Source organism: Nansenia antarctica (assembly GCF_963989245.1).
Source record: "Nansenia antarctica genome assembly, chromosome: 6".
NCBI classification, from domain to species: Eukaryota; Metazoa; Chordata; class Actinopteri; order Argentiniformes; family Microstomatidae; genus Nansenia; species Nansenia antarctica.
This window is the reverse complement of record NC_137676.1, coordinates 65,206,163-65,228,699: the sequence shown is the minus strand read 5'-3', so window position 1 is coordinate 65,228,699 and position 22,537 is coordinate 65,206,163. Positions and strand designations below refer to the sequence as shown.

The window sequence follows — 22,537 nt, the reverse complement described above, 5'->3', positions numbered from 1 at the left end:
GCCAACGCTATCAGCGCTGTACGTTTTTTTTCTTTCTCCAAACCGAAACAGCTTGTTTGTCTCCATCCTCTTCTCTCTGCGATGGTTATGTGTTCTCCTGGTTTCCGGAATACGACCCGGATCAGAACGTTCCGGTTCCCGGAATGCGGCTGGAAGCATCGCTCGGATGTTCCCCCGCAGGGAGAGTTCACACTGTAGCACGCTTAGCACGTTAGCTGTAGCGATGTGTGATGCAGCGGGCCGTCCTCCGTCTGGGCAACGAGGGGGAGGGGCCTACATTTGTTGCTTGTTTTAGAGGCGCGTGGTGCTCACCTCAGCGTTGAAGGGGTGTAAAACAATGGGAAGTTCTCTCTCTCTCTGTGTCTGTTTTATTATACTCGTGCTCTCACGTTGCCACCCCAGGATTGTTCCTCTCTTTTGTCTGTGTGTCTACATCTACTCCCCCCCCCCACACACACTTCCTTTCGCCTGGAGTCTGTGGCTCAGCACTTCAAAGGGGGAGCTCTGCAGCGCTCAAGATAAGTGTGTGTGTGTGTGTGTGTGTGTGTGTGTGTGTGTGTGTGTGTGTGTGTGTGGTAGAGAGATAGCTATGTACCACAGAGAACCGCAAAGCCTTTCCAGAGCCCCCTGTAGCAGTTTTGGCCCCCCCACCACATAACAGCACGGTAAAGCCTGCCTCGGTCCGGTGTCCCTCTGTCCTGTTCTGCCTCTGGTAGCCTTCCAGCGTTCCCCCCCCCCCCAGGCTGGCCCCGGTTAGTCGGGCACCAAGTGTGATGGTACCTCTTCCCTGTCTGCCGTGACGGTCCCCCTCCCCCCGCCCCCCCGGCTGCCTGGCAGTAGCTCCCACACGCACCGTTAACTCTGCGAGGCAGGGACCAGGGGATGAGCAGCCGGTTCGGGCTGCTGGAAGGAGTTATGCGTCCCTTTTCTGTCTCCCCCCACAAAGGGGATTCTGTCTGTGTCTTATCTCTCTGTGCTGCTTAGAAACCTGTTCTCTCCTGCTCTGGGAAGATTAGGCTAGCTCATGCCATTGTCTTTATGCACGCACACAAGCACGCGCGTACGCACACGCTCGTGCACACACACGCTCGTGCACACACACACACACACACACACACACACACACACACACACCACACACACACACACACACACACACACGATGTTGTTCAACACTCAATCATGCCGTGTCTTTTCCACCTGTTTTTCGCTTGATCATTACAGTCCTGTTCAGTGTTTCTTATAGGATTTTGTGAGACTGTGGTGGGTGGACTAGGGACCCTCAAGTCTTTCGTCAACGTGGGGGGCGGGGGGGTGCTAGTGAAGAATGGTTTTGTCTGTGGTGGGATGGGGGGGATTATCGGGAGCGCTAAATTGTATGGACCTATACAGTAGATGCAGTGCGAATCCCAAAGATCGTGTTGCTCACGTGTAAAAAATCATATTGCTTGCGTGTAAAAATATCTTTGTTTCGTTATGACACTATGGCGGGACAAAGTACCGTAGGTAAATAATGGGAAACACTGCTGCTTCAACGTGTATACGTTTACACTTCCACTCTCCTCTCACCAGTGAAGGAGAGTTTTATTTTCTTCTCGGGGCCTGTAGAACCGGGTATAATGAGCACAACCAAGGTAGAAACAGACACCGACCGCAGGGAGCAGTTCAGCCGCACTGGCGTATTTAATCAAAAGAATGTCTCTCAACAAAAAGGTTAAAGTTCAACTGAGGCTTTTTGTGATCTCAATAAAGTTTCCACAGGATATATTCCAGGGTAAGGCCTCAGCCTGCCATAGGCCGGGGCTAGGAGGGTCGACACGGGGATAGCTCTGTGGTTGCAAGTCGGAGGGGCTACAGGCTCCCCTGTATCAATGCTGGGCCCTCTCTCTCTCTCTTCGTCTCCGTCACGGGCGGTGCCCAGGAGAGGTCTGGTGGTAGATAAAAACACATTTAATCAACCGTTATCAGATGATTGCTCGGCCGGAGGTCCCGGCTCTCACACAGTCCAAACGTGGTTACGGTGTCTTCTCCATCACTCGGCCCCACCAGAGGAATGGCCGCTGTGTTGGTGTAAATACCCGGGACTGTGGGGGTCACTACAGGCCAGTTTGTCCCTGTTTTTAATGCATTTTTTTTGTCATTTTGTCAAATGAATAAAATAAAAAAAACATTTACCTATACTCCATATGTAAACATTTACATTTATTTGGGCATTAAAAGGACCAATAGATGTTCTACAATTGCATAGTAACAAGAAATTGTACTTTAAATGTAAACCTTACATTCTTTATTATTTATGTTGTTATTTTTTGGGACTGTGGTAGTCCCACTTGTGCATTTTTCTGTTTTTATTGAACAGACAGTAGCGAAAGACCAGACCAGTAAGGAGGAGAAGGTATGTCAGCAGGGCAAGGATTCTAGGCCGGATTCTAATCGACATGGGCATTGTGTCTGCACTGGAAGCCATGGTGCTAAACCACTCGACCACCCCAGGCCATGGTGCTAGACCACCGGACCACCCCAGGCCATGGTGCTAGACTGTTTATTGCATTGTAGAATGCAATTGTCTCTCTTTCTCTCCACCAGTAGGCCTCTGTCATTGTCTATAAACAATGTCTTTCTATGTTTACATCCCATAAAACGTTGTTACCCTTTGGCCACCTGCAGCTGTCATAAGCTTGCAGACTACAGTAGACCTATTGCGTTGCGTAGATTAAATGCTTCCATTTGCCAAGTTTAAAAGTAAACTCAGCAGTATAACTGAGCTGTTTTTCCTCCCTGTTTTTTTATAGTGGCCTTTTCAACAGAAGTCAAAGTAGTATTCTGTCACATGCTTTGCAGTTAATGCACATGCTTTGCAGTTAATGTTGGATTATGTTTTCAAAGTAGTCGTTTTTTTTTTACCTACACAAGACTAGCGTTCGTTAACTGGCTGCACACATATTGCCTGGTCTGCAGTTGGTGCATACACACACACACACACACACACACACACACACACACACACACACACACACACACACACACACACACACACACACACACACACACACACACACACACACACACACACACACACACACACACACACACACACACACACACACACACACACACACACACACACACACACACACACACACACACACACACACACACACACACACACACACACACACACACACACACACACACACACACACACACACACACACACACACACACACACACACACACACACACACACACACACACACACACACACACACACACACACACACACACACACACACACACACACACACACACACACACACACACACACACACACACACACACACACACACACACACACACACACACACACACACACACACACACACACACACACACACACACACACACACACACACACACACACACACACACACACACACACACACACACACACACACACACACACACACACACACACACACACACACACACACACACACACACACACACACACACACACACACACACACACACACACACACACACACACACACACACACACACACACACACACACACACACACACACACACACACACACACACACACACACACACACACACACACACACACACACACACACACACACACACACACACACACACACACACACACACACACACACACACACACACACACACACACACACACACACACACACACACACACACACATTTCTGCAAGATAGTTGGGGAGTTTCAGGGCAGAAAAGCATTACAAATGCCTACTCTTCATAAAATATAATTGCCATGGAGCAAATTAAGTTATTTTCTTATCTTTTCAATGCAATTTTCCATGTTGCCTAATTTAGTTTCCATGTGAATTCCATAATTCCATCTGCATTTACGACTTCATGGAAATGATATGGCCCTACACCTGTTGGCTTATCACAGTTGTCATGGTAACAGGTCCCTTTTGCCTCTCAATGTGATTTCCTCTGGGATAAAGAGCACCTCTGCTGGGCTGTAGTCTTCTCTCTTCTCACCCTCCCGAAAAAAAGAAAAGAAGAATCATTATCTGTGTCGACCAGCAAGGCTTAGCCCTGTAACTACATCAAACCATCAATTTTAAAGCTCTGACAAGCGTGCATAGAGGACTTCCTACTACAGCTGGGGGGGAAGAGAGGAAGACTGAGTGAATATTGTGGTTGTTAGGCCTGACACAAATGAGGATGTAATGTGGCTTCCCTAGTGACTTTTTTTTATGCTTGGACAACAGTGTGTTATGAAACAGAGCAAAATCTAAATCACATTTATGTCATTACAACTGTGATAAATGCTGTGATAAATGAGGCTTACAAAGTCTCTGGGCACTCCCACTCATATTTTTCATTTTATTGTACAGAGATAGTGAAGGCAGCCCGTAAAGTAAGGAGGAGAGGGCGCATGTCAGCAGGGCATGGGCCGGATTCGAACCCATGCCGACATGGACATATGTGTGCACTGTAGACTGCGGTGCTAGACCACTGGATCACCCCAGGCCAAGTATTTTTTACATTCCTGCAAAGGAACGGAGACTGTTGAGGGATGGGCTAGGTGTGTCTTTGTCTGTCGGAGGCGTTATCTGCATGAATTACGTTCATTTCAGCGAAGAACTGGACAGCCACTCTCAATCTGCATTGGTGTAGCCTTCACGAGATATGCACAAATACTGGTATTGTGTACGTGTGGTAAAATCTAGTATTTCTGTGGTCCCTGATTGTTAGAGTTATTGCCCTGCAGGATGGAGAGGTGTGTTCTCAGGCCTGTGGTCGGTCGCTCTGGCGGGTCGAACTTCGGGAGTGAGAGCAGTTAGACTATTAGAGGGAAGTAATGAAGAGCATCAGCATAATCTCATTGTTGATGCAGACGACTAGCGCAGTCGAGACGAGAGGATGCACGTTATCGACGTTTTCTAATTACAGGGTTAGATAACTGCTCCCCCTTTGTGTTTCTCCAGTTTAGGTGGGCTGTGTCACTCTCGGCAGAGACTATATGGAAAGGCTCACTGTTCTATGAGGGGAGTGGGGGGTGGGGGAGCACACTCAAACTATAAAAGGTAGATGACTAGGGACAGTAGGCTGTTGCCCAAGCCTCTGCCTGTTGTCTCACTTTCACAAAGATGAATTGGGAGCAACGGCATTGTTTCAATCTCTCTGTCAGTAGTAAAATAACAAATATATATATGGGCTCAGACCTACTGGTAGCTTTGTGAGACCCTTACTGCTATGACTTTTGCTTGCGATCCTTGAATTGTTCCCAGCTGATAGCTATTGACGTGAGTCATGGTGAGTCAACCAGTGTATTAATAAACTAGGCTACCTAATTTCCCCCTCCAAAATCACTTCAGAAGAGAAGTCACAGCGCTCACTTGCTGAAACCAATTGTATAACATTAAACTTCAAGTAAGGATGGTTCACACGTGGTTCACACTTGCACTCCCCTACAAAATCACCCCAATCATTCTGGAATGATATGGCTAATTCTTTCCAAATAGAGCTATTCAAGTCATCTGGTCAAAATCCCTGTATACTTTCATATTGCAATATATATTGCAAAATATATTGCAATATCGTGCAGCCCTAGTGTGCGCAACCCCCCCACTCAAGGCCACCACCCCACTGTTTTCCCAGTCCACTCTGCCCAGGCCATTCTCGAACATCAACCGTAACGGCTAGATTAAGGGCGTTCTCCAGCTCCAGAGAGCTGACAGGAGGCCAGAGGAAACCCTTTGAGGCAGTATGTGTGATGAGGAGACCCTGTACGTGTGATGAGTAAACCCTGTATGTGTGATGAGGAGCCCCTGTATTTGTGATAAGGAGACCCTGTATGGGCCGCTGCCTGTCAAGTTGTAGCCTAACTCGTTGATCTGTCACTGAGAGGGCTGGGAGGGGGGGTGAGGGTGGGGGGGGTCTTGTGCTTTTCTTTCACATGGCGACCACGAAGAGTTCAGGGGCTAATTAGCGGCCCGGCCTCGGTCCCCCCCTGGCACCGCCGGGGCAGAGGCCTGTTGTTGAGCCGGAGGCAGCCTTCTTTACTCAGACATGGCTTGGCTTGCCTTGCCCTGGGAAAGTGGTACACTCACTGCACAGTCCCTTTTTTTCTTTCTTTTTTTAAATAATGCATTCTGAGAAATGGTTTGCTTTTGCACAATAGTACTCCCCGTGTCTGTCACAGACGGCTGTGTGCACTCATTTGTAGAGTAGAACCCAGTTGGCACCTGATCGTCAATTGAAGTGTGTAAGCTGTTGCAAACATATGCTGTTTTTCCCTTTTGTCGTACAGCTTTGTTGCCATGCTTTGATGGGCAAATGGGGGGAATATGCAGAATTATGCTCTTCCAGGCTGGCCCGTCTATTTTCTGAATTCCCATTAGCATCCTTTCCTGTATGTAGCCATTGGTAGCACATTGTTTATCTCTGGTCATAAATAGTTTGGGGGAGACAAAGTCAGCCTGCTGTGTTTAGAGGGGAGTCTCGTGAATTCATTTAATCAGTAGATAATGTGACTTGAGTAATGTGACTTAGCCCTCAGGTTAGATTTTGGACAGTCTTCTGGCTAAAGCATTGTCCACTGTTTCTGAACTAGGTCCAGAATTCTCTTTTAAGGAGTGGTCAACGTTGTAAGTTCTATGTCTTTTAAAAAAGCCCAAGCTTCAGTTCTTTGCCTTCTAGTGTATCTTGAGTCCCATGCCATGCTTGCGGTTTGGTCTAGCTTTGGCGAATTAACCTAGTCAGTTCATGTGGGCGGACAGCTGTGAATTGTTTGCATGAAGCTGACATTGCTATCAGTGACTGCACAGCCTAGCTTTGCAAACGAGTAGAGGGAAGAACATAAATATAAAACAAGACTAGCTTTGCAAATGAGTACAGGGTAGAAAAGAAATGTAGGCTAAATGTAGCTAATAAACGTAGGGAAGACACACGGTTATACAATATGAAAGGAGTCGGTGCGGTGCTGCGTTTGCCTGCCAGACGTCCAGCTGGGCGACCCTCTTCTCTAGTTCGCCGATCTTATCAGGATTTCCTGACCTCTCCCTCCCAGCAGCACAGCCAGCCAGGCCAGGGAGAGCGCCATCCCAACCATAGAGTTGTACGTTTAAAACACTGGCCGTTAATAAGAATGAAAAGACTGGCCATTCCCGTTGGGAGTCAACATCGGTAAGACGACGTGTCCCCCTTCTAATGGGTTATATTTCGATGACAACAGAGCGCGCCATGCCATTAGTCCTCTCAGCTGGGCCGTTCCTCTGGACCCAGTAGGTGGGTGGTGCATGCTGGGATTGCGCCTCCGACAGGAGCCACTCAGATGGATCCAGAGCGGAGCCTGGTATTGATGAGGATGCGGAAGTCTCTGTTGGAACACGGCGTGCCGCTGTGAGGCAGGCCTAATCCCACCGCTGTCGCCTGCCCCCGTTTGTTTGGTCCTCCTTGGGTGTTTGTGCTCTCTATGCAATCTGGCGTCCCATGACAACAGTGCCATGACAACACTTGCCTAGGAAACGGCAGCCTTCTGTGTGGATGAGAACCAGAGGAGCGTCTGTTGAACGGTCTTGTACATGCCTAAGTGACCCTCTTCATTATGGTTATGAATGTTAGCGCCAATGGTTATGCCACAGGTTTAGCCGAAACGTTGCCACTGAGTTTATGCTCTTATTGTAAGGATTCATTTGTGCTTCGCAGCTCATGTCGCTTATTCCGCACCCTGGCCATTGTTAATCGCGATGGCAGTATGGACCTTTTTTAAACACTGAGCTACTGTACATTAGCCTTGGAGTCATTCACATTTCTTGTGAATAGGTTTGTATATGATTTAGTAAGACTGACGCTTATTAAGACTGAATGGTCTTGCAACTCCCTCGTTGAACATAATTGTCCCCCCTCGTGTCTCGTGTGTGTGTGTGTGTGTGTGTGTGTGTGTGTGTGTGTCTTACACTTGGTGGTTTTTTTGTAGCCAAATGACCCAGGGACTTGGCAGCGATTCTTAAACTTGCAGAAGCCAAACTATTTCCCCAAAACAAAAATAAGTGTTCATAGTAGTTGACTTGGCTCTATACTTGAACATTAATGAGGTTTTTCTGAAATACTTTTTTTCTGGTAGATGATTTATTTTCACACTTATCCACACTTGTTCCATACCGTTGCTTATCCCTATTCTTATGATGGAAGATGGTGAGAAATGTGTTTCTGACTTCATTACCCCCAAAATATAGACTCTTAGCTTTCATTTGACACCCAATTTGATATGCTCTGATGAATTTCACATTTTAGTCCTCATGGGTCCTTTTACACAGATGGAACTGCCCAACTATCACAGAAGCTGCATCAGCTGCAAAGTTGTAATATGCCAGGGTAGGTGAAATCCTCTTTACTGAAGCGAATAGTCTACTGGAGATAGTACAGTTCACTAGAAAGAACAGAGCTCTGTTGCTGGCTAGTTTGTGGGTAAAAAAACAACAACAACATAGCCTTCAGTCATTGATTCTTTCTTCCCTGCATTTCAATTTCAATTTGAAACGAACTAGGCCTATTTTCTACTTAATCGACAGTCAATAAAAGTCAGTCTATCTTTGTTTATTGTTTATTCTCTTGAAAGCCCAAAGGGCCTGGTGCAATTTACAGACAGGGATAACTCAGCCCTTTGTGTAGCCAGTGTTTTCAGCTAACAAGCTCTGAGAAGGTCAGACGTTTCAGTTTTCCAACAGATCCTCATGCTCGGAGGCAGTCGGGTGTTGCTAGGCAACCTTTGTATGATATGTGGTGACATCACAGATTAAATAAGGTGACATCACACAACACATCCGCCCATGTCGCATGGTATAGCACTGCATTTCGTTGTCTGGTACTTGTACTCTGCAATGACAATAAAGTTGAATCTAATCTTAATCTAATCTCGTAGCCTAAGCCTAGCGCTGCCCTACCACAACCCTTAATGTAAATGAATACGGGGAGAAGGCACTCTATCTGACTGCCATTAGGAAGCCCAGTGATCTGATGTGTCGCCGGCCCTGAGGTCTTGGCCTGATTCTGAATAGCCTTGGAGTAAATCTGAACCAGGCCATGTAGGAGATAGCAGGTCGAGTAGCCACGGCCCTCCGCCACAGCTCCACTCATTCCCACAGTTCTCCCTTGTCGCCAGGACAGCGGATCGCGACAATGAGGGCTAGTGTGTCTGCCGGTTCCGGGCGCTCCTTTAAAAAGCCCTGTTCACCTCACTCTCTCCCCCCCCCCCCCCCCCCCCCCCTCCTACTAAGCAGGTGAAAGAGCCCCTCTGTTTTCATCAGTGAACCGAGGGATCGGACACTTCTACTCTGCAGAACCCCACTGTAGTGGGGAAGCCCAAGTGGTGGCTCTGGGAGTTATGGCAGGCGTGTCTCCGAGGCTTCGGGGAGAGATGAGAGGAAAGGAAATAGGAGCTGGGGCGGGGGGGGGGGGGGGGGGAGAGACCGGAATATGTTTGGAGACGGGACCGGGCCTACCTGTAGAGCATCAATGGCATCGCCCCCCTCGCCATCAAAAGGGCATCCAGTCTAGTGTGCGGTAGACTAGATCATTACAGGGAGAGGGTGGTTGATAACAACGCTGGGTTCAATGGCCATCGTCTAAGCCTCCAGCAGCTGCCTCTGTGTAATTACAAGGCTGCACCCTCCGCTGCATGCCCCCGCCGCCGTCGAGGGACCCGTGCCTTGATGTGGGCAGAACCTTGCGCAGCCCGAAGCCTTCGTGAGACGTCTGCAGCTGTTTTTTTTTTTAATCAGCACCGGTGCGACGCATGAAGGCGAACTTGGACACCGCGTCTAAGTTACCTCATGATGAGATACAGGCCTAGTAGTGCCTTGGTGTCTGTGGAAATGACGGTGAATATTGTGTTCACAGCTTCACCCGTAGACGAGGCCCTAGATGTGTTTCGACACGGCATACCGAAAAGGTTTTTCTTCTACCAAGTGACTGATTCGCAGCTGCAGTATAGGGAGTTTGTTTTGGTTGTTAGCAGTTGTCAGGGCTCTGGTTCTCTTGTTATCAAGTGTTGTACGGTTATGCAGCATACCTCACCTCTGACCTCTGGGGGTCATAGTTATCATAGTTATCTCCACACCCTAAAGTGATGATACATTGTTTTCCATACATAACAGACAAGACTGTGGTGCGCCTCCATAGTCTAATTTGTTCCGCCATAGTCTCATAACGAACCGAAAGCGCATTTTTTGGCGCATTTTTCAGAGCTGCCCACGCTGTTGCAGAAAGTGTTGGAGACACTTTGACGCATACTTTTGACTAGCTGTGTGGTCTGAGCTTCAGGCATTTAGCAGAATTTAAATTGAGCACTAGGCTAGCTCTGAGCTATTTCACATTTTTAGAACTACTGTATCTTGCTGTGCTCAGACTACTCCGATGCCAATATTATCCTTTGGTTGTTGTTCGAAGTACAATCTAGAAAGAATTCAGTTTGAACCACTCTTTTTAAACCGCAAGAGACTGTGTTGCTATAGAGGTAATTGGTCACTGTCATTGGATCCCATCATCATCTAGTGTCTGGATACGTTTGTTGTAGGTTCGCATTGTTTGGCTTTTTTGAGAAGGCCTTTGTCTGCCTTTGTCTCTCTTCAGCTCTCAATCACTGTTTGAGAAAGTGAGTGTCGGCGCTTATTGTGGAGCTTCAAATCCTGTTGACACCGTCTTGGATTTCAGCTACTGAGAATGAGTACTGATGCCTGTGGAAATGTAATCTGCTTTTCCCCTTGTCTTAAGAATGACTTTAGGAGTAACTGATGAATAGCTGATGATGGGTTTAAGACGATACACTTCACTACCCTGGGAGCCATCCCACATTCTATGCCCCAAATAGGCCTTAAAAGTGCTCTCTTGCTTCTGCTTGAACTAGCCTAGTCTATTGAAAGAAACCTTTGGTTTGACTGTTTCGAAATGGTAGGCAAAGCCATGGGACAGGTGGTCGGCTACTTGTGCAGTTCGACATTGTAAAAAAACAACAACAATGACCCGTTATTAGTCAGTAGTCACCAAAAGGCCCTGGTACTCTGCACTGCTTTAGCGGTCTGACAGTCCCATGAAAAGGGAAAGTGTGGGTGTGGGTGTGGAGGTGGAGGGCAGTCATCTGTATGGTCTGGTTTTCAAACTCGGGGGTGGCCGATTGTGCCAGAGGCGGTGGGTGTTGCACTCTATTAGGTTGCAGTGTCCTGTCTGAGAGTGTATGAAGAGGGGTGCAGTGGGGGTGGGGGGGAAGTGTTGGGCACTTGGAAATGCTTGGCAGAGTGATCCGGGCCTGTTTATTCATTGTGTCTGGACTAATGAAGACAAATAGCTTTTTGAGCATGGTACTCCCATCTGGCTGCCGGTGAGCTCCGGGGAGGGAGGGAGGGAGGCGGGAGAGAAGGAGAGATAGGGGGGGAGAGAGAGAGACAGAAGGAGAGAGGGAGGGAGGGAGGGGGAGAGAGAGGGAGAGGTGGGAGGGAGAGAGAGAGAGAAAGAGAGAGAGGGAGATAGAAGGGGGGGGGAGAGAGAGAGAAAGAGAGAGGGGGGGAGAGAGAGAGAGAAAGGGAGAGGGGGGGAGAGGGAGATGGGGATAGAAAGGGGGGGGAGCGAGAGAGAGGGAGAGAGGGGGGGGGGGCGAGAGAGAGGGAGAGCAGGGTAAGCTGGAGCCTGGCCAGTGCCCTGGCCCTTCACCCTGAATAGGGCTGGCTGTTCTACCCCGGTGAGCAGGGTTACAACGAGGGTGGTTGTTTTAGAGATGGCTCGCTCTTCGTACATGAGGCACAGCAAGGAGGTTAAACCGTTTTTTCTGTCGTTATCGTAGTCTTCCACCATACGTACTTATTTAAAACATTAGTTCCTACCGTTGCTTTTCCCTACCCACTAACTCCCACTACCCCTCCACATCTCCTCTCCAACTGTCACTCTTCTCTCTCATCGCTCCCTCTCTCCTCCCCTCCGTCTCCTTCATTCTCATACTGATAACCTCACCCACCGCCTCTTGTCCCTCTGTCTTGAAACTCAAACCCAGCCCCTGCCTCTTTCCCTGGCATTTAAAGGCAAATGTATTTATATAGCACATATTCATACAACTTAATGTATACTCATATTGCTTTACATGAACACATGAGATAAAATAACAATTAAAAAGTGAAAAATAAAACGAGTCATCATATAAAATTCAGCAAAATGTCAATACTGATACAGTAACAGTTTATCGAATGTTCAGGTTTAAATCAATCAGTTAAAAAAAGCCTAGCCTAACTCTATAAAATACACTCAATTAAAAGAGGAACAGAACATAAAAGTCTTCAGCATATTTTGAAAAGTCGATACAGATTTAGTGAGTTTGTTTCAGACACTCCTAACACTTGTCTCTTACTTGAAGGCGAGGAATGTCTATAACAAAACGGAAAGGGGAGCCTTTTGACTGCGTCTAGATAAAGCCATATGCCTGACGAACACTGGCCCATGAATAGGCCCATTGTCTTTACCCCTCTTTGTGAAAACGGGGGAAAAAGGGATCTGTCTTTACAGCAAATGTCATATGTCACGTAGGCGTTACTCAAGCACACTGGCATATTAAGTTCAATATCACCTCAGAAAAGCCCCTTGAGATGAGTTAGCCTACCTGTCTTTGTGATTAAGTACCCCTCTGTATTTTCTGTAGCTCTCCTCTTCACGTTTAACACCTGCTAGGTTATTTCATTTTTTTCAGTTTGACAGTTGCTTACTTTTAAAATGTTCCCGTTCTCTGCTGACAGGCCATACCAGGTTTCCTGGTAAAGTAATGAGTGCATGTCAGGCCCTGTGTCAAGTGATACAGTGGATGTATTCCAAGAGGAAGACATGTTTGGCAGGTGACTCTGACAAAAAAAGAAAAAGAACTCGGGGGGGAAAAAAATGAACACTTCAACAGTCACAAACCTGTCTTGAAATGGATAGCAAGGTGTGTTGCCTCGGAATGTCTTTGGTTTGGTGGCCCTTTCTTGAATATGTATCATCCCCCCCCCCCTCCTCTCTCCCTTCACTCCTTCCTTCTCTCTTTTATTACTTTGTGTTACTCTTCTCCCCTGTAACTTGAGCTCCGGCAGCCCATCCCGCTAGTTCATTGTCATGTACCCTGTGTGGGTGAAACGAGAGCCTGGGTGTGCTGGTGGAGGAGACCTCCGCTGTGGAGCTGCTCACCACCACTGGAGAGGGCTGTCATTCTGGGCCATGTCAGGTTTCACCCGCTTGGTGTGAAGAAGAGGCAGAACGGGGCGGGGAAGGAGGGGGAGGTGGAGGAGAGAGTGGTGGAGGGGGAGGTGGAGGAGGGGTGGCAGGCGTGAGGAAGGAAATTAGCCTGCATTCCTGCATTGATTTATGAGGAGCATCTCTCCTTCCTTCTCCTCCTTTCTCCCTACCACACCCTGCGCTGCAGCTGGCAGGGCAGAGCCCCTCCCCAGGTGCCCTGAGAGCCCCTCTCAGCCTGAGCAGGCTCGGTGGAAACGGCCAATCTTGCCTCATCTAGAATCAGAATCAGAAACAGATTTACCGCCAAGTAGTTTTTCCACATACAAGGAATTTGCTTTGTCTTTTTTTTGGTCTGGTGGTGCCTAACAATGAACAAAGTGCGGGGACAAAAACAGACAAAAACGTAAGTGGAAAGTAGTACTAAGGGATGAAAAGTATTTACGAGAGTGTGACTGTTTGATGTCAGTGGGGGTCAAGATAACAGTGGGGGCCCCCGGGCCCCGTTAATGAGGCCAACTGCAGGCAGGAAGAGACTGTTTTTGTGTTGTGAGGTTTTGGTCACGATAGACTGCAGCCTGCTGGAGGGGAATGATTCAAAGAGTTTGTGTCCGGGGTGGGAGGGGTCGATGTCAGTTATTCATCAGTTACTCATCAGTTACTCCAACATCATTTAACATTTTATTTTTATTTTAGGGCATTTCTGCTTTATTGGGATAGAGACAGTAGAGATTGCCAGGAAGGATGGGTAAGAGAGAGAGGAGGAATGACATGCAGGATAAGTCGATGGCTGGAATCGAACCAGGGACCCTGTGATTACGTGGCATGGGTCTTAGTGAGCTACGCCACCCAGGCGCCGCAAACTGCCGCTAGCGAAAGCTCCGTGGCCTGATGAGAGCTGGCCTTACCCGTCCTGCTGCAGTAGGCTCAGTGTTCAGTGGGAAGAGTTTTACTGAGGCAGGAACCCTAAAGGAACATCAGAGAAGGCAGTGACCTCCATGTTTTGTAACGTGCCGAATAGGGGTGGGCATCGACGATCGATAATTGATCGATAAGGATCTTGGTCGATCACAAAATAAAACATTTGGTCGATCACAAAACATTTTATTTTATTTTTTTTTTTTTTTTGTGATCGACCAAATGTTTTATTTTGTGATCGACCAAGATCCTTATCGATCAATTATCGATCGTCGATGCCCACCCCTAGTGCCGAATACACCTGATGTTGTTGTTGTGGTTGGAAACTAACTGGACTGTCCCTCCTAAAGACCCTCCCACTACCTCTCTGTACACTTCCTCTACTGTTAATAATAATAATAAAAAAAGAAGTAATTCTTCCTTCCTCTAGCATTGTGACTGCTAAGCCGGGGGTGTGGTGGTGGTGGGGGGGGGGGGGGGGGGGGGGTGACGACTGACTGAGGCTGCTGCGTCCTAATACCCCTGCTAATAGCCCCGTTTGATTTTAATATGTTTGTGAAAGGTCATGTCAAAGTCGCAGCTGGCCTTGCCTTTTTAATGTTGACTAATGGCTTATACATGGGTTATACACGCCTCACAAACTGCGTTTTATGCACTACATTAAGGTCTGACCACCCTCCCACCCCCCGCCTTGGCATTCCTACCATCTTGACTTGTGCTCTCTCCCGAGGCCTGTCGAGCCCAGCGCCTGCGTGACACGACCACCGGGCAGCGGCGGCGGCGGCGTGCGTCAACGGCTCGCCGAGGTGTGTGTGTGTATATGTGTGTGAGAGGGTGTGAGTGTGTTTCCCAGCGCTGCAGTGTGAGTGAGACCACGTCGGCAGGAGTCAAACCCAGGGCCTCCAGAGTTCACGACCTTACGGGAACCCGCTGTGATGAGGACATGCAAATGATGTTACGACACCGGAGCCAGACTGTTGTGTTTAATATACCAGCGTGTTTAATCATCCTGTTGTACCTGGTCAAGTAAAGGTTAGGTAAATACGACGTGCCAGAGGGGTGTAACGGAATTCTCTTTCGTTGAAGGATGCCGTCTTGTCGACACACACCATTGTTTGCGATTTCAGCTTTCCCCGAAGGCTCGTGTGCATGTCAGCGTATGGCCATGTTGATAGAGGGAGGTAGGAGAAGTTTGGTTTGTTAGTAGAGAAAGGCCTGTGTCAAGTGACTTTCAGATTTTTTTCCTGAAACTTAGATGAACTTGCAGTCACTCACACATGTATGGCGCAAGGCTTGTACTGCTTTAGTTAAGTCACTCATACATGATATATATGTATATGTAAATATTAGGGGTGTAACGATACATCGATTCACATCGATGCATCGATTCATTGACTAACGATCTGATTACATCGATGCAATGTAAAAACATCGATCTATATCGTCATCTTATGCGCGCAGAGAGAGAGAGAGACTTGAAAAAGATACGAATGTTTTGCATTTTTGATGAGAGACAGTAAGTCTGTCCCTTCTAATATATATTTTGGAACATCTCTCTAAACCAGGGAAGTTCACATACTCGCGTTCGCAATGACTTCGCATTCACCGTGTGTGACTGTCTAGTGTTTCTCAACCCTCTCCTCGGGGCGCCCCAGCCGCTCCACATATTTGATCTGTTCCACCACCAGCACACCTGATTCAACTAATCAAGTCCAAATCATAATTGCTTTGGACTTGATCAGTTGAATCAGGTGTGCTGGTGGTGGAACAGATCAAATATGTGGAGCGGCTGGGGCGCCCCGAGGAGAGGGTTGAGAAACACTCGGCTCCACTTCTCGGCTCCTCCTCCTCTCGCGTTCGGCAATCTCCGGTAATCTTCGGAAATGTTCGGCTTGTGTGAGTGCGTCTAATGAGAGTGCGTCTAACGGGAGTCTAATGGGCGAATACATTGACCGTTTTGGACACCAAAGATATTTTTTAACATCTACTCATCGAGGCGAATCCAGTCAGACCAATATCAGACCTGCTGGACGTGTGTGACACGTGTGTGGACGTGTGTGTGTGTGTCTGGATGTCTCTCTGAACCTGTGTGTGTGTGTGTGTGTGTGTGTGTATATGTTAATGAGCTGTATGTTAATTACCACTTATTACAATTGATAATTGTGTTAGATTGGCATATGATATCGCGTCATATCGATCATATCGTCATATCGATCTTGAATCGAATCGAATCGAAATCGTATCGTGACTGACATTGTGATATCGTCAAACATTGTATCGTCATACAAACAAATCGATATAATATCGTATCGTGATGAAGCTGGTGATTTACACCCCTAGTAAATATACAGTATATACGTATATGATGACATATGTATGATGTCATATATGAACATAACATCCGGAAGCATTTGTGTCTTTTATTAGAAATATAGAGGGAGCCCACTTTCAGACTAATTTGGCCCTTACTTTGATCCTTTTTCTGCAGTAGTGTTTATTCTGTGTGTGTGAGTGTCAGTGTCAGTGTGTGTACCTTTCACTTCTCCATTGGTCTGGTGTGTACGTGTGATGCTGTCTCTCTACTAGGGAACTAACTTTGTTGAATCAAAGTGCATTGATCCTGATGCCCCTGTTATGCCACTCGGTGTGTGTTTGTGTTCAGATGTACGCCTGGCCTCAGCATGACGCGTTGCTGCTGGAGTAGTTCCCCTGGTCAAACAACAGCGTGGCTTTGACAAAAGAGCTCGCTCCGAAACGCTTCAACAAACAAATCAACACGTCCCCGCGGTGAAGTTGCTGTCCGGAGCGTCTTCTCTCGCTGTGCCCGGCGTGCGAAAGTGTTTTCTTTGTGTCATCCCTGAGGCCTCTCTGGTCGATGTTTCCCCTCAGTACTGTGAGTCTCAACTGTTTCCTCTTCGGTCTTCCTCAACCTGTCAGTTAACTTGATGGGAGACTAACTGTGTCACATGACGTGGTGGATGAACGCCTGTCGAACCAGCTGGCGGAGCTAACGGACGCGTAAAAGCGAATGAAGCTGGTGTGATTGTGTTTTAAGTACCGTATAATCTCCGTGGAAAACAAAAGGCCTTCGCGTGGACTCCAGGTTTAAAATGTTCTCTTCATTAATCCCCCCCCCTGTCCAGCAATAAGGTGTGTGTGTGTGTGTGTGTGTGTGTGTGTGTCTTTATCTCTGTCTCTGTCTCTGTCTCTCTGTTCGCCTGTGCGCTCTCGCCCAAAGGCCACTTGACAAGGTAATGCCGTGCCCTGGCCCCATCTGCTGCCCCGTCCCAACCCCTGAGCTGCCCGTGCCACGGCCGGCTCCTCTCCTCCATCTGGAGGCTCGTCCGGAGCAGAGGGGGACGCCTCGGCCCTCGACAACCTGGATTAGCTCCCGAGCTGGATGCTGTGGCGATTAGGGTCCCCCGGTCAGACAGAACAAGCACCTGTCAGCCAGGTGGCGGGAGTTGCGAGGGAGTTAGGCTCTCCTACGCTCCGCGTACAGGTTTAGAGGAACCGACAGATGCTTTAGCTCCAGTGAGCTAGCGAGCGCCGCTCACTTAGCTCGTTAGCCTGACAGACGGAGCCTTCCCTGAGGGGTGAAGGGGGATTATGGGTGTCTTGTGTGCGCTCGAGATGTATTCACTCGTCAGCGAACGTGAATCCGGTCAAGAATTCCAGGTTGAGAGGTCCTGCGTTAGCGCGCACTTAGCTGCAATAGGCCTCTCTCGCCTGGCTGGTTTTTCCTCGCCTGTGGCGCGTCAGAACTCCCATCACATTGGACCGAGATCCACAATTCTGTAGCGATTCTATTCCGTGTGGATGTGTTTCCCTTGGACCGCCTTTCATGTCCTGACACGGCTGACCCTGGCTTCGGTGGCGGGCGTCCATCACGTCTGCTGCTGCAATCAGAACAGGAGTCTCTGGGAAAACCCCCCGGTGGGGTTCCTAGAAAGTGCATCTGGGGGTATCCAATGGTGTGGTCACTGTATCGGCCTGTTCGTTTATGGAAAGCAGAGCCTGGAATGGGCCGCGGACTGCAGAGAGAGGAGCCAGAGGTTAGGGAGAGCGAGAGGGAGAGAATGAGCATTTCTCTCTGGGCCGTGCACCCTTTCACGCAGTGCACTTTGTCCTAGTGCTGAATGCCGGCCAAATATATCCATAACAAGGCAAGGTCTACACAGAGAACGCTTACATGGACACACACACACACACACACACACAAAAACACAAACACAAACACACACACAACCCTCCCCTCTGTGAATGTCGGCATTTCCTCTTGATTCTACCGAGTGCTGTTAAGTGGGTCACTGTGTATGAGTGCGTACTTGTTGCTATTCCGAATCAAAGTGACTCTCATTTCATACAAGCTGAAAGCACCACCAACACAATGGAGCACATTTCCCTCACAAACTGAGAAGTTCGCAATCACAGATTAGTGTTTATTTTTTCTTTCTCTTTTTCTTTCTTTCTTTCTTTCTTCTCTTTTACGAATCATTCAGGCCCAGGATAAAGGCAAACTCAAATGGCATTTTTGTGTCGTCTGTGGTACACTTTGTGTTTGAACCAGTAAACGGGCCGCCTTATTCAGTGGTCCTGCATTGTGACTATTGTTCAGAGTTTTCCTACAGCACATTTCCTTTCAGATTTCAGACCAAACTGACAGTGAACAGGAGTCCCTCCCCCCACCCCCCCACGACGCGTGTCTCTTGTAATCTAAATATTAATGTCTGGCCTGGTGAGCGGCTGACGTCAACGGAAGTCTCCAGATGAACTTGTTCTTTTCGAGGATTGTGGCACTTGTGGAAATCTTTTTTTTTATAATTTTTTTTGTTATGTACGACAATGCATATCTGATCATGATAAATTCAATGTTTGCTTTGAATGTCGGTCTGAAGAAATGTTTTATGTTGTCTGTTTGTTCCGAGATAATTTCTCAACTGACTTTTGGTGAAGGACCACATCACTTCTTGTTGCTCTTCCAGGCACACTGAAGTTGTCTCCTTCTGTGTGCCTGCTGTTGTTCTGGAATGCTGTTCTGGAATGTTCTGGAATGTTCTGGAATGTTCTGGAATGTTGTTCTGGAATTATTATGCTTAATTATTGAATGCAAATAACTGAATGGTCGCCAGTTGGACTGTTCTGATCTGAAAACAGGGAAGAAGTTCTAGGAAGTGTCAAAGGTTAGGAAACAGTATGAGTAAGATGTGTAGTGTCCCTCCTCGACCAGAGATCAAGTTTATCTGGCCCGCCTCTCCACCCTGAAGAGAGATGAACAACAGACGGTTTGTTCTGCAGCTGGGGTGGTAATGGCTGTTCTTGTTTCTCCTCCTTGCTGTCTAGAGTCTCTCAGCAGACCTGGGAACCTACTCCAGCTGATGCTACGCTACCGTGTTTTATAACAGAGGGGCGGGAGGCAGGACCCTTTTTTCCCCCCTCTCTACTACTTCTTCTTCTTCTTCTTTCCTCTAGGATAATTCAAAACACAGCCCCGTCTGTCTCCGAGTCATAAATCACCAGCTTTTTTACCTCTGTGCCGCGGCCATACATCTGTCTGTGGCTGCGATCTCCTGTAAAACAGCTGGAGAGAGCCTGCCCCCGGCGTTTCCCAGGACTCTCTGTGCACGACGTCTCAGTTCTGTTGTTTATGCCGAGTTAGCCAGCCCTCTGCTCGCCTCTCCTGGCACGGGCCACCATCTTTGTGCTGCTGGGATATTTAGTGATGTTTTTTATTTTTTTCTTTCTTTCTTTTTTTTCTAGGTACTAGAGCTAACAAACGAAACAATCACCCTGACAGAAGGGGCCGTGCCCGGGTTCAACTGACCTGCCAGAAACGATCCCCTGTGAGTACTCGAGTTTGACGATGTGGATTTTTTTTCTTCCTCTTTTTTCTTCCTCCTCTCTGACTCGAGCTCTGCTTCCTTTATCGAAGCCCTCCCCGTTAAATGTCTCTCGACCCCTGCTGTCAAGGCCAGGTGGATTCCCCAAAGTGGAGGTACAAGCTGACTTCATCAGAGAACAAAAGAGGAGTGCGGCCGCTGCGTTTTCCTTTCTTCCCGACTGGAGAGTTTAAACACTCAAGGATGTGGACGGGGTTAAGAGCCCTGGGCGGGGGGGCTTTTAAGGGGGACCTGAGGGGGGTTCATCAACCACATCCTTTAAAAGTGATCCTTTAGTCCACTTCTGACATTTTTACTGTCAGCTCCACTCTGCAAGCTCAGAGGCAGGGGTACGAGGAGGTGCAGGGCACACCTCCTAGATAGCCTTGTTGATTATTACCATCAAAAAACGAGCGTTGTTGCCACACAGAATGGTCACAATCCAGTATCTGGCCCCTTATACATAAGCGACGGCCCCCTCGTGAACACTGAATGTTAGCTGAGGCGAATCAATCTGTTGAGTGAGGAAGTCAGTCTGCTCACAGGTGGAGGGGTGACGCGCCAGAGCTGCTTGACACAGGCGTTCGCCCTCCTGTTAGCTGCGTTATTTACGCTTTCAACTTATTGTCTCAGCATATTCAGTCCCACACACACACACACACACACACCTTATGGCTGTAATAACACAAACTGCTCAACTCCATATACCACTCGATTACCTGTTCACCATGTAGCATATTAATACAATGTTTTTAAACTATCGTAACCACACCGGTATTAGGGGGCATTTTATTTGTTGTGGCGTTATTGAATTAACCTTTTTACCTCTGCTTGTACGACCCCCGCCCCTGAAATGACCCACAGTGTGTCAGGGGGGGGTGTAACTGCCCGAGAGGTGCATCAGCTGTATCAAGTTGTATAAGTTATGTACTAAGATTGTATTAAGATGCTGTTACATAGCACATTGATAATTGATCGTTTGTCATTTCCATAGTTTCCATAGCGGCTTGTGTTATTACAGGAGTGGATTAAGGATCTAATAATTATGTAATAACACAAACTGCTCAACTCCATAATGCCATGTGATTACCTGATCACCATGTGGCATGTTAATGCAATGTCTTAGTGCTATTGTAATTACAGCATTACTACACCAGTAGAAGGGGGTAATTTACCGCGCCTGGCTGTGACTGTGTGTTGGCCTTCTTGTGTGCCATTTGGCGCACGCGTATGTGCGTCATGTGTGTTTTTTGTTGTGCTGAACTGGGTTTCAGGGTTAAACCCTAACTGTCCAGCCTGAAACACAGACACAGTCCCCTGCATCTTTCTCTCTCTCTCTCTCTCTCTCTCTCTCTCTCTCTCTCTCTCTCTCTCTCTCTCTCTCTCTCTCTCTCTCTCTCTCCTCTATCAAAACAACTCCTCTCTTTTTTGTCTCTTTCCCTTTCTCTCTCCCAATCTATCTCTCCCTCTTTTCAAAATAATCTCTCTCATCCCCCTTTTTCTCTTTCTCCGTCACTCTCCCTTTCTCTCCATCCCAGGCGGCCCCACGGTGTTTACAGTGTGATGACCCCTGAGATTGCCCAACACATGCTCTGACAGACTCATGCCCTCTCTCTCTCTCACCTCATTCTCTCTCTCTCTCTCTCTCTCTCACCCACTCATTATCTCTTTTTCTCACTCACACACACATGCCCTGACAGACCTCTGTCTCTCTCTCTCTGTGTCTCTCTCTCTCTTATATATGCTTTGACAGACCTCTCCCTCTCTCTCTGACAGACCTCTCTCTCTCTCTGACAGACCTCTCTCTCTCTCTCTCTGTGTCTCTCTCTCTCTCTTATAGATGCGTTGACAGACCTCTCTATCTTTCTCTGACAGACCTCTCTCTCTCTCTCTCTCTGACTGACCTCTCTCTCTCTCTCTCTGACAGACCTCTCTCTCTGCCCCCTCAGACAGCCCCAGCAGAGGGACCTGGACGGGAGAGGACCCCAGTGTGGCCTGCCTGACAGACAGACACAGAGAGAATCGTGAGTAACTGCTTGACTTTCTGACACTCCTCAGGGGGTTGGGGAGGGTGTGTTTGTCTGGGAAATTCTTCCAGGCTTGCTCGCATACCTTCGTGCACACTACAGATACACTCCCCTGGGCATTAGAGGACGTCACAGGGTGTGTGTGTGTGTGTGTCTGTCTGAGTGGGGCTCACAAAAGGAGAATCCTCCTCACATGCACTCCCCGGGGTATTGTGGTGTGGTGTGTGTGTGGGGGAGGTGGTGCAGGAGTGTGTGTGTGTGTGTGTGTGTGTTGGGTTTAGGCTACAGGAAACCTTGACAGATATTTAATCGCCTGCTAATTAGACTCCTTTCATTCTCCTCCGTCGCCTCCTTTGTGGAGCCCTGATGCACAATAAAGCTTTCTCGTTTTAGGGTGTGATTTATCCCTCCGTGTCGTCGGTATTCATGACCGGCGTTCCACACGGGGCCTGTTACTCT

At 48.0% G+C, this 22,537-nt stretch overlaps 1 protein-coding gene across 1 annotated transcript in view; it reads left to right on the top strand.

The window, feature by feature from the left end:
• The window catches only part of fbxw7 (F-box and WD repeat domain containing 7), a gene marked incomplete at its 3' end in the record, with an annotated part of 176,371 nt that overhangs the window by 9,771 nt on the left and 144,063 nt on the right, over window positions 1-22,537 (top strand). The window contains exons 2-3 of the mRNA XM_080535048.1: window positions 19,933-20,015; window positions 22,001-22,075. The remainder of the gene's footprint in view (window positions 1-19,932; window positions 20,016-22,000; window positions 22,076-22,537) is intronic.